The sequence below is a fragment of the Tenebrio molitor genome, chromosome 9 (genome assembly GCF_963966145.1).
Source record: "Tenebrio molitor chromosome 9, icTenMoli1.1, whole genome shotgun sequence".
In the NCBI taxonomy this organism is placed as follows: Eukaryota; Metazoa; Arthropoda; class Insecta; order Coleoptera; family Tenebrionidae; genus Tenebrio; species Tenebrio molitor.
This window is the reverse complement of record NC_091054.1, coordinates 2,373,112-2,391,877: the sequence shown is the minus strand read 5'-3', so window position 1 is coordinate 2,391,877 and position 18,766 is coordinate 2,373,112. Positions and strand designations below refer to the sequence as shown.

The 18,766-nt window shown below is 35.1% G+C and overlaps 1 long non-coding RNA gene and 2 other non-coding genes across 3 annotated transcripts in view; all 3 read left to right on the top strand.

The window, feature by feature from the left end:
* The window catches only part of LOC138137668 (uncharacterized), a 70,617-nt gene extending 57,784 nt beyond the window's left edge, over positions 1-12,833 (top strand). The window contains exon 2 of the long non-coding RNA XR_011161822.1: positions 12,748-12,833. This is a non-coding gene — a long non-coding RNA (uncharacterized lncRNA). The remainder of the gene's footprint in view (positions 1-12,747) is intronic.
* Positions 12,834-17,606: 4,773 nt separating this feature from the next.
* Positions 17,607-17,678, top strand: TRNAG-UCC (transfer RNA glycine (anticodon UCC)). The gene has a single exon. It is a non-coding gene; the product is annotated as a tRNA-Gly (tRNA).
* Positions 17,679-18,494: 816 nt separating this feature from the next.
* Positions 18,495-18,566, top strand: TRNAG-UCC (transfer RNA glycine (anticodon UCC)). The gene has a single exon. It is a non-coding gene; the product is annotated as a tRNA-Gly (tRNA).
* Positions 18,567-18,766: the final 200 nt, after the last annotated feature.

Below are 18,766 nucleotides of genomic sequence, written 5' to 3'. Positions count from 1 at the left end.
TAGGACATCCAGATGTGTCTAATTGTAAAAGTATTTAAAAATCAATCCATTTTAATTAGTGTGTTGTAATTAATTAGAAACTTTTTTGTTTCCTTGGAAGATTGAAACAGTTGCGAATTTCTTTGATTCCTACCTAAAATACTTAGGCCGCGAAATCCAGTTCCAGGCCGCGAAACCCAATTTCGCGGCCGTTGTGAAAATGATATTTTTGTTTGTTTGCTAAAATCAGCTAATAATAATCCAATAGTGTTGAATTAAATCCAACTTATCGTTTCATTTGTGCCATAATGTGGACATTTTTCACGTGTAGGACATCGACGGTGTCGGTATTTTAGTCATTTATTGCATTTAACTATTTAATGTTGCAGGATTGGAACATATATTCTCCGGTATCGATCCGGCAGCATGAATTTTGTTAAAACTGGCGCCTCCACCATAATTATCTCGGAACATAAAACCTGATCGAGCTTGAAAAAAAGCGCGCAAATGGCGCAAACTGGACGTATCCAACCATGTATCAGGGACGCCGGAAGCTAGTTAGTTATGTTGGTCACAGTGGGATCCTTCGGGAATCCAAACTACTGACAGTATTTTATATTATATGGCAGAGCAATAGTTTACGGCAAATTTATATATCTATTTCGATGATCTATTATTGGATGCCACCCAACGAGAGTTATCTTTATTGTGTCTGCGTTCTCCACAATATTTTACAATAAAAACCCCATCATCCCGCCGACGATATTATTAATTTCCCGGGGGCGAAACGTCGCTCCCGAAACCCATGACGTCCAGTCACATGCATCAAAAATTTAAAAACCGTGTCCACTGCCAGCTCTAACAAAAATGCTTTTAGTACGAATTTAAGCATCCCATTAATAATAACAAACTGTCATCATTTGTAAACTTTAATTAATATTATTTATGACGTTTTCGGGTTGCGTTTGTGGGCGTTTTTCAGATATACGGATTAATGCCGGTGCCATTTTTAACGGGAAATGAAAATGAATTATCATATTTTCGGGGCGCACACACACCTGTCAATTTTTGCCGGGGGAATTGTAATTTATAAGTGCTTTTATTTTATGTTGCGCTAAGTGTGATGCACTTTAACATAAAAATGTGTTTCATGTACGCTGTTTGTTATTATTATATGGTGCTAGCGTGAAAAATTGGCCGTTCTGTGATAAAGCGGGTGTTGCGGTGTCCTTTTAAAACGACCACAAATCACGACGGAGCTTACGAACTTATGCGAGCTTTCAAATTGCTACTTACTTAATGTAATCAATGCAAACAGCGTCTGGAAAGTTCAAGCTACCCAAAATAGTACATGGCAGTTGTTAAATTTGATTAATTTAATAAGATTTTTTTAAATTATTTAACCATTACGATATTTAACAACAGTGTCGTATGCAAAAATTGGTTTCCGGGGCGGCTCCGGATACTTTCCGGGTGGGCTCCGAGTTGGGGCCGGGTCGGCTCCGGGTGGGTTCCGGGTCGGCTCCGGGTATGTCAATTTTTATAAACAGTTTACTGGAGAAAAAAGAAAAATCATCCTATAGATAATTGCAAATAATATTACTAGGTATTTCACTAATTGTAAGTGGTTGTTTATACAGGGTGTCGCAAAATTAACTTATTCCAAGTGGGGGGTCTTGTAGGGAAAAATCTCAGGACTCTCGAAAAAATAAAATAAAAAATGTAGGGGGGGTCTTTACAAAAATATACGGGTCTGAAGGTTCAAACTTTTCATCATATTTTCTTCAAATAAAAAATATAAATGGTTGACATTCATTTTGAAATATGGTGAGGATGATTATGTAAAATATTAATATATAAATGAAAAGATACTTCTTGAAAAAACAGCTGTATCTCGAAAAAATAAAAGTTTTATTTTTCCAATTTTTGTTCAAAAGGGAAGTACAACATAGCTAGAATATTAATCAGATACTTTTGAACAAATATTGGCAACTTTGATATTTTTTTAAAAACATTTTTACTTGGTCAACAGGTTGTCCCCTACTAAGCCCCGAACTTGGAATACGATAATTTTAAGACACCCTGTATGCCACCCGCATTTTAATAAATTATAAAATGTCTTAATTAATGTTGGTAGTAGTGTTCGATAAACAATCAGTTTTTAATTCTTTAATAGCAACTAATGCGGGTTTCTTGATTAAATGATAATTCTTAAGAATTATGGAAAATATACCTACAGATGTTTGATATAAATATAAGATACCCAAGCTTATTAAAGCAAAAGTGTATTAATTTCAATCAGATATCTACATTCTTACAATAGAAATTGTAAGTATCGGGCGTTCATTTAAATTTATCCTCAAAGCTGGCGTTGAAGACTTGATTGTGAACGCACCACGTCTACAGAGTAAAAACACAAACAACGCAAAAAGTGAGGTTAGATTTAAACAGAGCTGATCCGTGATCTGTATTCCGTGGTGCGTTCACAAATTTAAATGAACATCCGATACATTTCTATTTTCTGATATTTCCCAAATAGGGATATTGTTGCACCTATTTGGTGTTCTTTTTTTCTTCATTTCAATTTTGAAATATTTTGTTACAATTTTTGATTATTTAATTGAATAAGAGTTATATTAATAAAAATCAATGATTAAATGGATTTCGGTGAAGGACGGTACAAAGAACGATTACGCCAACACATTTCCATTATTCTTGTTAATTTAGTCGATTCCATTTAGATAATGGCCGAGACCAAGTGATAATCCTCAATAAAACAAAATCGGTTATTGTAAGCTAGTAGATAATCCCCAAATCAAAGCTCAAATCTCCAAATAACAACGGTAGCTGTTGTCGTGGTGGCAATAACAAGAATTCTCATTAATTTCCCGTCCCTCCAGACCATAGGGAGTCTGCATGCCCTTTGCCCATCTGGTCGTGCGTCAGCTCCATCCCCCAGCGACTCGCTACACCTCGTATGTGATGATTTTAAATTACAACCACATCAACCGAAGTCGACTTGTCATTGCGATTTAGTCCGACGCCTTTGAACTCGTTTAATTATTCACGGATTTCTTCTTTTTACAATTTCATTCGGTGCATGGCTTACGGTTAAATCTGACGGCCAAATCAAATAATTTCAGATAACGTGGTTGTTTATCGAGGAGCAGGGGTTGGTGCTAAGGGAATATTGCGACCGGGGATGATCTAACATACGGGCTCTTCGGTGACTTATGACCCCCCTGGGATTTATAACATTTATTACATATAACTAAGAGGAGTAATGTTGTTTTGATCTTGCAAAAATGGAAATAGAAAGAACACCATTATTAGAAAAACAGACACAAGAGTTTACAAATGTTTTTTTTTTTTTTTGAAAATGTAAATTTCAAGATTTTTTACTGTTGACAAATATTGTTTATCTACGACCATTAAATAATACGTTTATTATTTACGTAACTATAGATACATTATGCTAGTCATAAATTACACCCGTGACTTATTATAAGTCACTTGTGATCTATCATAAGTCACAGATCTTAAAAATTTTGTAAGCTAAGTGTTATATGAAAAAAGTCGTAGATAAAACGTCGTATTTAACTCGCGAATAATACCTATAATCCACTCTGGTGATTAAAAAACTCGCCTGCGGCTCGTTTTTTAACTTTCACCCTCGTGGATTATGATAGGCATTATTAGCTTGTCAAATAATATACTATTCTCCACCACACTTTCTAGCGTAAATTGCTAAATAAAATAGTTATAAAGGCCTGCATAAGTCGTTTCCACTAGTTATAATGTTATGTATGTTTGGTTGCCTAATTTCGCATTTATTTTTTGAAAATATCAAAAAACTATGACAATAAACAAAAAAAGAAAAAAGATTTCGTGTTTTTATTTAATTACAAATAAATTATAATACTTATTTAAAAAATAAAAAGTCACCGACCTACGTTTAGGTCCCTACTAACCAACCAAAAGACAAGCATTGCTTCAAAGTTGTAGAACAAATCCCAAAAAAATATCTCCATGTATTTAGAACAGGCGCTACGTGCGCATTGAGCTACCACTGGTTAAATTTAGACTATAGAATGCAATTTACATCACGAGCATATTTGGCACATATACTCTAGGGAAGCAGACAATCATAATGACACCTTGATTTGGTTTCCAGGATGTCTGTAAAGGCCGCTGCGACAAATGCATCGAAAACTTAGCCCTTAGCGACTCTACTATGAATTTCCGAAGCAAATCCCATTAAAGTAATAATTGTCCATTGTTAGATTTTTGTTGAATTCGTAAGAAAACGTTGAAATCTTGATTTTCATAAAGGTGTGAATTATGTGTGTCCTGTCGGCTGTAAAAGAATTTCCTCACCTAGTGCAATGAATCAATGCAATACGATTAAATATTGGTAAATATAAAATTGATCAATGACATCAACGAACAAATATTGTTTCCAGAATGAAGTTTATGCAAAAGGGTTATACATGAGGAACTACAATCGTATTCTTACAAGAACTAGAGTAAATGTTCGAAATGTCTGCCTTCAGCTTCCAAACATAATGTTACTCTTCGCTTCGTGTTTTCAAATGACTTTCGCAAAGTCGGGACATCAATTAAATTGCAATCAGTAATTACTTGCATTAATTCGGGAATTGTGCCAGGCCTGTTTTTGAACACGTTGTTTTTCAGGTATGGGAAAACAAAATAATCAAGGCAAGGCCTTGAAAGTCCAGAAACTTTTGTTGAAATTCCTCAAAAACTCGAGGTATCGAATAAGACCATTCAGCGTTTTCAAGTCTTTCTCCATTTGTGAAGTGTACATTTGTAATAGCAAATTTTAATAGTCAATAATTAATAATGACAGTTACCATTGTAATAATGATATCTGATGACATTTGAATTAAATTTTTACGTGTTGCCAACTGAAGCGTATTAATCACGGCCCTCTCGATTTTTTTTCTCAATTTAATTTTTTTTTGTTTTAGTTTTCGTGGCACCCACAGTTTTCGATTTCCGTCGTTAGTTAACTGAATTAACGACTTTATTAAGATTTATTATAATAAAAAAAATAGTGATGGCCGCCAGGAAGAGAAGATAATAATTAATTCGACGACAGTTCACGGATAAACGGTCGAAATTCATTTCACGCAACAGTTGTTCGAGTTTTAATAAATATTTTAATAACATATATTATCGACGTATTATATAAGTATGTAAATATGTAATTTTAAAAGTAATGATTACGCCCCCAGTTCAATTTAAACTGTGTTGTTCTAACTAAATTATAATAGGCAACACACGGTCCACTAGCCTTCCAACGATATACTGTGTGGTTATTTAGACATGCTATAACTTTAGCTGGTAATTTCGTTACCATATAATTTACTTCAACGATCATCACAGTTGGCATAGGTTAATAACTTAATAAAGCCATTATAAATATTCCATGCTGTGAAGTGAAGCTATAATATTGCGGCAACTGCTTTACCACAAATAGATCCACGCTTTAAACGAGAACAAAGGTTTCGACGATGCTCAAATGTCTTACGATGACAAAATACTGTAATTACAGCTAAAAATTCACCGCTGTTGTACAGATTATCATGTTTGTTGCAGTAGATGCCCTCTAGGATTGACTCATTAACAGGTAGACCACAAAATGGTATACACAATAGCAAGTAAAACGATTTTTGTTTGGCAATTTTCCTGAACTTAAAATAAAAAATTAGGGAATCATTTCCAAAAGAATGTTTAAGTAATTGCTTAAGTGACTGCAGTTAAAATTTTTAAACTGGTAGATCTATTATTTAGTTACATTTTGCATCTTAAATGAGCTACCAATACGCAAAAGAAATTATAAAGCACAAAACTGACACTCTAAGATAAACTACGCTGCTCATTTTGAGGCGATACAATAGTTATTTACAGTAAGAGTGAACTTTCGTTCACGCGAATAGCGTGAATGAAAGCGGCCTTACTCTCGAGTGCTGCATTTGGTTTTGTTCGATACCTCCTTAAAAAATGAGTCGGTAACTTTGTATCTAAAATTTTAAATAAAAATAAATCACATTTTTGGACGGATCTGTTGCTAATGAAAAAATAGAATACAAAATAAATAAAGTTCTGTAACGTCAATAAAGCGATTTTGTACACGTTGTGGAAATGGACGATGAAGAATTATAAAATCAAAATTACGTTATCAGAAAGAATTAGCACCTTTTACGAGTGAACGAAAACCAGTGAGTGAAAGACAGTGAGCGAAAATCGATGATCGAAAGAGAAACCTTCACCCAATGGTAACTATGGATACAGACTCACTTTCTAGGGAGGAATCTAACAAAACTAAAATTTTTGCGCTTTTCTGAAATGTGTGTTTTGTTTTATTTTAAATGACTTTTCTAAATCGGGACTCGTGGAAAGCAATATCTTACAGTTGACTCAGTTAGGAATCACCACTATTTTGGTCCAAATGAGAATAGAACAAGAGCGGTTTTGCATTCTCTCTTCGCTTTGTCATTACTTTATTGGCCACAAGCGCGGCGGTTAATTTTTTAACTCGTTTTAGATCCGCAACAGAAGAATGAATCCAACAAAACGTATAATTAAAATGTAGTTACATTCAATTTGGACACAATCGCCATACTTTCAACCATAAATCTGGTAGAATGGTATGAAAAAAGATCGGCGGGTACCCATTATAATCCCCAGATTAGATTTCCCTTTACAAAACCATTCATCGATTCTATTTATGGGATTCTGGCAAGTAGAAAAAAACTCGTATAATCATTTCAAATCAACTTACGTGAATTAAGTTATGTATTTACTGTTAATTGAACAAGTGAGTGGAACTAAAATGTATGTCATTATTAAGAACGTGAATTCAAAAGGAGAAAATTAAAAATTCCTCGACAATAACCGTGAAGAATGGCCGTCAGAAGGATAAGATACGTCTCTATTTCAAGGAAACGAGGAGCTCACTTCAGGGAACCGAATCGTGGCTATCAGAACTCGAAACAGATCATTCTGTTGTATAATAATGTTTTTTTTTTGTTAATGCAATTAAAATAATCGACAACGTGGTCGAAAAATTATCGACAAAGGGAAGCAATAACGACTTCACCATTTACGGCTCGTCTCCAACGCCGCAGCGATGAAAATCTAAAATTGATAATAACGTTTTGTAATTAAATACACAGTTGAGTGAATTCGCTATCGATTCGTACAGTTAATTATCTATATAATAGCTTGTAATGACTTTATTATGTGGGCCATGTTGGATAAAGTGCCGTGAAACAATAAACCAATAATTGGATGCGATGACGAAATCGCTTCTTTCTAGTTCGGAGATTAAACCAACACTTGGAGATAAATATGGGGAAAAAACAGATGGGTCGTTTGTATAGGATGTTGTTAGTATGTTATTATACACCATGATATAAATTACCAGGAAACATTGTGTCGTAACTGATTATTAGGAAAATTGTTTAGAAAATAAATAACCCGAACCGGCTATATATGCTACATACGTTGCTAATCGCCACCATTATCGGCACAATTTCTTCATCTACACCCACAATTATCGAATCTGTTATGTTACGTCAGCCGCCGCCGCTCTGATCGATAATGAAAGGAGATTCTTCCAAAAATTGCACCGTGCATCATAAATTTCGGTACTTATTTAGCGCACCCATTACTAGCCCAAACTAGATCCCCTGAGCCATCATAAATTGTAAAACTTTCAGAACGTCACAATTTTTGAGTCTTTGTGCCTTACCACAGCTTACTTTTTAACACTGAACGGTCACCTTGCGCTATTTTTGATTTTAACGTCTGACACCATGGACACGCCCACAACGGGCGACTCATGAAACACCACCGTGGAACCGGTTAAATATTGGGCAATAATTTCGAAATTTCTCTTTTTTAGACCTTACATTTGATTCAGTCGAGCCGTCTGTGGACACTTCTACTCCTCAGAAAAAATGCCTCTTCTATCTTAAGTGTTGTAGCGATTTCTGTTTTGATAATTGCCTTAAAAACCTACAAACCATCTCCGTTGTGTATTTATTAGTGGAGTAAATTTTTTGGTCGTTATCTCGCAAGAGACGAGATTTATCGAATTATCGACTGCTTCGATTTGGTGCGAAGAAACTGATGCTTGGACCGAAAATCCATTGAAATGTAAAGTTGGAACTAATTCGATAATCATGGCACAAAATAAATCATACAAATACGTCCGGGAAAATTTATTACACTAAATTATATCTTCATTCAAGAATAAATAGGTGTCAGAACAAATTAAATCGACAACGAAATTGTGAACAGTGAAAAACCTGTTCAAACCGTCCAGGATGTTAAAAATAAATTACAATTCGAGTCGTCCATATTTTTCGAGGACGCTCGGGAAAAATTACGCACGAAAAAAGGAAGAAAAACCGCCTGGCTATAACGCTATTAATATCGGGCTAATATGTTCGGTGTCAGCGGTTTACCCTCGTCATGGCCAGCACCACCTAATATATTGTTAGCGCCCCGATAATTAATACGCCAGGATTTGATCCTTGGAAAGTGTCAGTCCGCGCCCGGAATTCAATCGCATAGCTCCGTTATTATTAGTCGTTTATTAATTTACGACGAAGCTGCGAATCCTTGATTCGATTGATCTTCAGTCCGTCCCTGTGTTGGTCGCGGTGTGCCGCTCGAAAAGCCGGGCCCCCTGCGGGGACCCGCAGGGGGCATCACCTGCCCCCCGGATTATTTAATATATTCACATTCCGACGTTAATCATCCCAACACCTCTTTGTCGTCGTACCGCTGCAATATCTGATGATGTCTCTATTAAACTATTTGTTGTCGTGTCTATGATAGTCAATTAATAGTGTTGATGTGTTGTTATGGCCTTCATTGTGTTAAAGCCTTTGTTGGCCCTTATTACTTGATTAAATTATTATTTTACAGAATGGTTTTCTAATGAATAATATTGTGCCGATTCACTCTCCTATTCCCAAATATTTTTCAATGGAGAGGCGGGTTGTGTCGAGGGTAAGCATGACAAGTCACTGGAAATTTTTATTTCCGTTAGGGTGGTATGATTCACTGTAGCAACCGAGCTCTAATACAACACTAAAATTTTTACACAATTTCTTACCACTATCTATAAATATCTATAAATGATGGGTCTGGTCTAGCTTGCTATGAAAACTTGTCAAATTTTGTCACATTTTTAGGTTATGTGGAGTCTTAAGGAAAGGATACATCTTTCATTCCCCCCCGAAGGGCTTTCAAGGGCTTTCCAGAGCCTTTTCAGCCACACTGATGGGACGATTACCGATGGGTACGGTGAGGATGGGTGCGGGAGGAAGATGGTAGGTACTAAGGGGTTGATACTGACCCATCTTATTCGCCTTATCTGTGATATAAGACATACCACGATGTAATGGTGTGGAGAATTTTTGAAAAAAATCCACTCCTGGTCAGGCGGCACCGGGGTTAGAACCCGGGACCTCAACAACGTAAAGTGGTGCGCTAGGCGCTTGGCCACAGTACAAACCCGTTTAGGTCCCATTTATCTTTTCTCTTAAATTCTCGACAATTTCAGCAGATATTGGTTGCCGTCCTGATGATTTACCCTTGCTAACTGTTCACAATTCGCCCAATGTTAGTTAAGGAAGAACCATCCTGAATGTTGTGTGGATATTTTGACCGGAATTTATTTTTGTAATCAGATAATAATGAATATGTCCATTTACCATTAATAAACCTTCCATTTTGAAAGTAAGAAACAACAATGAACTTGTTCTGTTCAATAGAATAAACCATCGTTAAGAAAGTAAAGCTAAACTTAAACATCAAATTCAAAACCTAACCTCACAAATTTTGCCAGTCTGTTTGACGTATTTACAGTGTCAGAAGTGGCACTTAATAACGAAGTAAAATCAGGCATCTGTTTCGAAAAGGCGGCACAGTAATATTTTTCCCAAGCTGGCTTGACCCGACAATCATTTATAGATACCCTGTACAACAAATTTATTTAGCGCTGTTAGTACTGTTATTTTGATGGTTGTTACTGGTAAAACTTCATGGTACCATCAGTATGCAGCAAGACGTGTGGGTCTATTGTTAAGTGTGTTGTGTGCTTTGTTGAATTGTGTATACGTTTCTAGGTAATAAAATTCTTTGTCTAGAAATCGTATAGTGTGTAAGCTATATAATGTTGTATTTGTTTTCATTATTGTTTGCGTTTCCACATGTTCTTTTTCTTCATAGGAAGCACTCCGCTAATAACTCTTATATGGTTTCCAGGTCTATTCTTGCGTTTGCAATGAATTTCCTTCTGAAGAAGAATGAAAGGTATTGTTTGTTGCATGATAACGATGTGTGGATCTCTTTCTTCTATTGGTTTTATTATTAGATACATAATTACTATCTATTTGTTCATCACATGCTTATTCTATTTTTAAATACATGTATTTCCTGGTACAAACAACAATAAAAATATTGTAAACAAAGGCGGGAGATTCAAATTTTAGACTGTTCCAAATGGTTTACTTTTTCAACGGTTACTCAGCGCAGGTTTTCATTTGAACGCATGATACAATAGAAGCTTGGATAAAGTGTTTGGCAAAAGCTCTAACAGCAAAGCAGCCGATCCGAATTTACACCCAGCCCCAAATTACACGGCGTTCCTCCATAATGGAATTAATTGAATTTTCGTGTCAGATAAATAAATCTTGTAAGCGTACGTTTACCGAAGTGTCGTCCATAAATCGTGGCGTAATAGTAGGGCGCACCGAAAGATAGAGATACCACTTTTCAAACGTATAATTATATTCAAATTACGAACGTTCGTAAAGAGAAAAAACAAAACCGGCGCGTCCACTAAAAAGTCAAAAGAATAAAGAAACACATATATTACCAAATAAATCATAAGAGGTGAGAAGAAGAACGTTTCAATCGGGCCCCATTCCAAATTAAATTATATTTTGCTCTCTTCGACGATGATGCCCTCGTCTCTCACACGACCGCCTCGCCACTTTTATTTTTCATTTTCAACCAGTCCAACTTTTCAAATTAAAATGTCTGCTCGGTAACAATTGAGGTGCACATTCCGACACATTTCCAATTAACACCTGGTTGTAGCTTCGTACCCCATCTGTGTGTAGCGGGACACTGCTTAACCGGGGACTAATTACCGCATCATTTTTCTTTACGGTAATTGCCCTCATCAGAGCCACATTAATTTAGCGCCTGGTTTCTTCAGATCAATTACACGTCTGCGAAATTCTACATTTTTACCTTTACGAGTTGATCCGAAACTCGGAAATTAATTTCGTATTGTCAAAAGCCAGTTGAACGATGCAAAAATAATTATTAATAATCAAATTATAGCTATTTATTATACAAGTGTCTTATGAGACAAATAAGTCACGAAAGAAATGTTTAGCCACGAGAGCTTGCTCGAGTTGGCTAATGTTTCTTAATTGAGTGACTTATTTGCTGTTAAGGCACGAGTGTAATACACAGTTTTACCCAACACCTCCTTCTGTAACAGTTCTTATTCTTTTTGATGTTCAATCAACTGTTCAATTCTCTCTAAACTCATTAATTATAAAAACAGTTTAATTATGGGTTCATAAGTGCACTAGTGTTTTATAGACCTTATAATATATTCAAAATCGGCATTATTATGACTTCATAATGAACAGGTGTTGGATAAAACTATTATTAATTCTACTAAATTCTTGTACAAAATTAGAAAATTAGGTATTTTCAATACAAGTGAGCAAAGTAGTGCATTTAACCACGAGTACCCCGAGTACCCCAACCGGACGAGTGATTAAATGCATGTTTGCTCAGCTGATTTTTTCACAACAAAACGTGGATCAACAAAATTTCAAACAAAAGAGGTTATGTTGTTAGGCGTTGCGTGTTTGTGATTGGTTTAGCTGAGTTTAATTTAATCAATGATACCAACATAATGCATTTAGAATGAATTTTCCCAGAAGTTTACCCCAAGCAATTTTACGTTTTTTCGTCAGATTAAAAAACGGTCAGCATAACATGTTTGACACTCTCTGTCGACAAACGCACAAAACATTACATTTTGCTCACTAGTGAGAAAATATTTTTCCTCACTAGTGATTCAATTGCCATGTTTGCTCACCATTTGCAGTGAGCAAAGACCACTGAAATTCAATGATCATGGAAAAATGCCTTTTTTATTGACATATTATTATTTTATTATTATAAACTCCATAAACACCGCAATATTTTCTCTGTTAAAAAACTGCAATATATTTTACTACTTTTACTGCGTAAAATATCTGTTTAAGAGTGATGTAAAGTAGTAATCATGAAAAAAAGTCGCATAGCATGTTATTATTTCACTCTGGCTTTATGCAAATATCTGCATAGAAATAGCCGAATCATGAGAGTGCACTGAATGCAACTGCAGTTGTCTCGCGACCTTTTAGAGTTTAGATCTTTTACATTCGTGTTTTGATGTTGATTGTTTTTTCAATTGCAGACAGTCGTAAAAAGTATTGTATGGAACTCATGCGTAATGTATCTTTTTCGCACGGTGATTCGTAAAAAATGTACTACTTTATGCACTTGTTGCATAAAAGATCATTCTAGCGGTTTTTTGTTATAAATATGCTGTTTAATGTTTAACGGGGCAGTTAATAATAGTAAAGGATAATAGTTTTTGGGTAAATTCATGTCAATGTCAAAGTATTTAATTAATTTATATTTTTGTTTCAGGAACCCAAGGAGATGCAGCAAAATAACTCACAAGACTAAAACAAGATGTGAAATCAGTTTAGGAGATTAAATCTGTGAGAAATGAATTTTTAATGAATTTCTTGTCCCATACGTGAGGCAGTTTGAAGGGTAGCCTTTAGTTCCGTCTCTGATTCCAGAATTCCTCCGGCCATAATGAAGTCATTATCCGGTGCATTTTTTCGTATTATTATCATTATCATTATTAGCCCGTCCATCAAGGCGGTCTTTGAAAGAGCCTTGTACGTATTCAAATAAGGTCCTTTATGCATCGTAATTAATTTCCCTTTCATAACCATAAACGAGTGAAATCTTGATAAAAAATATTTTCTCAGCAGAAATTAAATTCGTATCTAAATAATATCAGGGCCGTCACTACAACACAGGAAAACAATTGTGTTGCCATAACACCGCAAACTAAAGAGGCCAGACATGTAATTAGGTGATTAAAGCGCCATTGTTACCTCGGGCTGACAGCTCAATCAAGCGGCTTTTTGTTAGCTACGAAATTAAAAAAAAGAAAAAACTATACCGTGATTATTATTTTAAGAATGAACCCCGCATTAAAAAACAATTTTTATCTGGGCCATACCATCATTAGATGGAAGTGGGTCCTCCTAGATCGAAACGGAGAGTCACGATAAGCCCTTTATTTTTTAATCGCGACCCATCGACGATTTTCTATTCAAATTAAGAAACACCGCCACCTGAATACGGTAATAGAGATCTATAATTTTAAATAAAAACGACCCATCTGGATCCGCATCCGCACTGGGATCACATCGTGATACGGCAGGATCTCGGGGAATTACCATCAGGTATATTACACATCAATCAAGATTTAATTATAGGTAGTTTGGAAACGGTCCGTATCTTCACCGTAATCTTCAAAGAGGCAAACTATCGATTTTCGGGAGATGGGCCCAAATTTCGGTCGATGGGAACAGTCGGGGTTTTGTTGATGGTGTGGGACTAATAGAAATTTTGTTTATTCAGTCCGGAGCAAATTGAAAGTGTGCGATTTGGGACCGGACCTAATAGATTTTTGATGGACCGCAGCAAAATTAATTTTGATGGTTCAGGGACGAATCGAGTCAGTCCAGGACTGGGTCTTAGTCGGGTTTATTAGCTTGAAGACTGGCATCAATTATTTTGGATGCGTGTGTTGTTGCTCGCGAGCAAGACTCATTACGGACAACCGCTCGGCGCACATTACCCTCTCATTTCTTGCGGATGTCATATGAGCTTTAATTTCATTAACTCTGTCGAGGCCTCCAACTAATAAGTATTTATTAAGTGAGGCCGGGACACTAGAAAATTAAATTTAATGCGGAAACAGTATATAGCATATTACGATACTAGTTCGGTAAGGGAAAACATTTTCGAGATCTGTTATAGGCACTTAACGATCGAGTGCGATTAAAAAAAGAAAAACAAATACAAATAAAAGAAATACAAATTTCATTTGACAGAACTGGAAGCGAGTATTATTTTCAGTGAAAAGTTTCACCGAATTAAATTTTGGAGCTTTTTAACATTTTCTCATTTCTCTTTCAAAGTTTCGTAAACAGGCATTGTGTAACCACCGCTTAAGCGTTCCAAAATTGTTTTTCGCCGTTCGTTGTTGCCGGCCATAAAATTTGAGGCACACATTAAACTTAATGAACTGTTATTGTGGATAAAGTTTAGTTTAATTACAACGCCGAGATTAATTTAATCTAAACTCGGTTTAATGTCCCAAGGATAAGTGGTTACTGGAACAAAAAAACACAATTATTTGAAGTTCTCAGTAAAATTTCTAACTGGGCTTTAATTAATACAACGTTGTTGACTAATATATCGGGTGTTCATTTAAATGTATCCTCAAAGTCGATTGTGAACGTACCACGCGTCAGTCTGCAGAGTAAAAACACAAACAACGCAAAAAGTGAGGTTAGATTTAAAGCAGCTGATCCGTGATCTGTAATCCGTGGTGCGTTCACAATCGACTCTCCAACGCTATCTTTATTTAAATGAACACCCGATACATAATTAAAATTTTACTTTAACCTTTGCTTTCTAAAATTCTTTTTCCTTAAAAAAATTAATTCCAAACCAAAACATGTTCTGATTTAAAACCGTTAAACTATTACAAGCGAATGCATGATAATTTTCAATAACCGACCTGCTGTGTTCTTACTAAGATCATTAATGCAGTTATTTATGTGATCTCTTTTCTTTAAAAATTGCGTGTTAAATATTTATTAATATGTTTTTACGATTTGTTATCACGATATAGCCAAAGAATTTTATTAACGTCGTCCTCTTTAGATAAATTTTAATTGCTTCTGCAACCGTTGCATTAAATTAATGTTATGAATTATTAATAAACCTGTAATTCACTCAACCTACATGTTTTATGATATAGTTGGTAGTTTTTTTGTTACCAACTACTATATCACTTTTTTTAAATAAATAAATAATTTTATTTCAGTGGTTAGGCCCGAGAGCTTTAGCTCGAGGGTTTACTTTTGAATAAAAATGTCTAAATATCAACGAGTAAAATTGTCTAAAGCAAAAATGTTTAAGTGAAAATTGAGAAATTTATCAGATATAAAAAAATTAGGTCGTGTTATTTTTGGCAAGATTAATTCCAGAATACAAACTTTAACGTTAATTAAACACAATTATCAAAAACAATTTGACAATCTGACAGGAGTAGCGTGCAATTTTAATCACTTTTGACAGATGAGTACTAGGACGTTTTTATCGCGATAAACATTTTTGATTGGATGAAAGCAAGCGCTCTGATTGGCTGAACACGCACGTTTGATGTATGTGGGAATTAATCTTAATTAATTTGATTGCACTGTTACGACAATTTCCTGTCAAATCAATGTAAATTAAAATTTTCACAATAATTTTACATCGCGACATTTCCGATTGCATAAAATGAATGAGGTGTCCCAGTTGCTAAATTTCGCATGTTGTTTACTTGTTCCACTAATAACTAGAAGCCGATAAAAGAACCAAAGGAAGTGAGGTCACTGCAAGTGATGATAATTGCTCCAATTAATTTTTATTTCGGTGGAGATCATAGGTCCGCCGATAAAATTCAAAGAACCAACCGCCGCCTATTCAATCAAAACAAGACTTTATAACTTTATAATCTTGTAAGTTTTATTGTCGGACGATATCAATTTGTCCTCCCATTTCCGCCGCATCGATTCCAGTGGCGTCGTCGACACATTCGTCATAAGAACCAGTCAAATTTGGAAATGGTTACCGCGTGCGACTCTGGAATGTTGTAATTTGTTGTTGATAAAGAAAGCAGCACTTGTCAGTAATAAAATATTATCGTGTCTTGGTCCATTCATGAATAAAGTCGCTATATTTAGGTCCTGGTTACAACAGATCAGCCGTTAAACTATTATTTATAGTTTAATTGATATTTCAAGTATTATGATTAATTACCAAATTGTTTATTCAATATTACAAATTATTTCAGTCGGTGGTTTTTAAAAGAGAGCTTATGAAATTTATTGCGCATCAGAATTGTTGTTAATTATTTAATTGACGATAAACAATGTTGTTGTGCAAACTGTAATTTTCATAATTATTTATAATTAATCTCGTGATTTATGCCCCGCCGGGATGCCATCAGGAATCCGCAATAAGCAAACTCAATGGAGCATTTACGATTTTTTTAATTTTGGCATTTCGGTTACGCTCGAAAGGCACTCTTACGATTTCGCTTTGTTACTGTCAAAGTCTCTGCGGTTTAATTTATTAAGGCCTTTTTCGAAGTCCCAACCGCTCCGTTAACTATTTAACATCAAACTCTTGTCCCGACGCTAATTTATTATTGCATGAGTGAACATTTTTGCATGCTGGACGTCTTTAAATATTTTACACTCCTACAGTGCTATTTATTAAAGTCATACTGTGTAATTTGCATAAAAAGTTTAGCCCATGGTATTACACAGTTATTACTTAGCGCACTTGTCCACCGGACCCGGTTAATATTTCAACAGATAAGTGTCACTGGTTCTTGGGCTCAGACGATTTGTCTTAAGAGAATTACAAATTAAATGTAATAGAAAAATTTTCATGAGTTGAAGAAATTCACGCATTCTGAAAATAACTTTGACTTGATAATAATAAAATCTGGTTTACAAAACCCCATTTCTCCGATTGGGATGTCGAAAATTTTGAAAGAGTGAAAATAAATCGCTATTAATTCAGTTGACGCTTTGGCAAGCGCCATCTATTCACAAAGGGTTCTCGTCAAATCAGACATAATGTTTGTTTAAAAAATTAATGTATAAACTTTGATGCGCGCAGACATTGGCGGAAATGAAACACTCGCTCCTTCGTCGCTCGTGCCTCAAATAATGCGCTCATGCGCGAAAAATGTTTTCTCGCACTTGGTTCGTAAATAACTATTCCCTACCATGTAGGTTCTAGAGTTTTCATTCCTACTCCTGTATTTTCATGTTAGTACATTTGAGTTATCATTTCACTATAATCAGCGGTACTAGATTGTAGGTTATTCATTTTTGTGAGTATCGGTGTTCCCCAAAGCTCAAACAATGGACCACTATTATTTGCGGACTGAAAATTTAGTAATGCTACAAGAATCGTTTAAAATCTTAGGTTGTATTATTTTATCTTTGACATTTTGAAAATAATTGTTTCTTTCTTGGAATATCCTTGCATAGATCGCTTCTAAATTGCTTATTAATTTCCTATTTGCTTGATACACTTGTGCAGAATAGCAATTTGTTATTGTAATTTGTTGCAACGCTCGTCCTTTCACAATTAGAAAGTGCAGATCATTGTTACAGGCATAACAGGCATATGCGATGGTGGTGTAATGGTCAGCATAGTTGCCTTCCAAGCAGTTGATCCGAGTTCGATTCTCGGCCATCGCATCCTTCTTTTGCTTTTAAATAAATAACTCCAGAATTATTCTCTCAGAAATGAAAGGTGTCTATTAACAGGACCAAAGTCACGGGAGATATTGATGTTGGCATCAATACTGTTTTTTTCGTGTTTTTAGTTCGATTCTGGGTCTTCGCATAATGAATTTGAAGCATTTAAAAAAAATCTCTTCTATACAGGGTGTCGCAAAATTAATGTATTCCAAGTTGGGGGTCTTGTAGGGAAAAATCTCAGGAATCTCGAAAAAATAAAATAAAAAATATAGGGGGGGTCTTTACAAAGATATATGGGCCTGAAGGTTCAAACTTTTCATCATATTTTCTTCAAATAAAAAATATAAATGGTCATTTTGAAATATGGTGAGGATGATTATGTAAAATATTAAAATATAAATGAAGAGACATTTCTTGAAAAAACAGCTTTATCTCGAAAAAATAAAAGGTTTTTTTTTCCAATTTTTGTTCAAAAGCTAAGTACAACATAGCTAGAATATTAATCAGGTACTTTTGAAGAAATATTGGCAACTTTGATATTTTTTTCAAAGTGACAGCAATTTTTTTTTTTACATTCTTACTTGGTCAACAGGATGTCACCTACTAAGCCCCGAACTCGGAATACGATAATTTTAAGACACCCTGTATAATGGCTAATACAGGCAATTTTAGGTTAGCTCATGTATCATTTTTACGTTTCATTGTTTTCCATCTATTGGGTTCACAAAGTCCATCTGGATACTAAAATACATATTTTCCGAAACTTGTATTGTTTAAGAATGACAGGTATATGCTGTGGTACCATACACATGTGCGATGGTGGTGTAATGGTTAGCATAGTTGCCTTCCAAGCAGTTGATCCGAGTTCGATTCTCGGCCATCGCATCGTTCTTTTGTTTTAGTTATTTTAACGATCTTTTTAGTCCTGCAGTAATTCAGTCGAAAGTAAAATAACAAGACCTAATTTTTTAATTGTATAAATGTTTCAATTTCACGAAAACTTTTTGTTTAGACAATTTGGGCATTTTTATTCTGGTTAGGCCCGAGAGCTTTAGCTCGAGGGTTTACCTTCGAATAAAAATGTC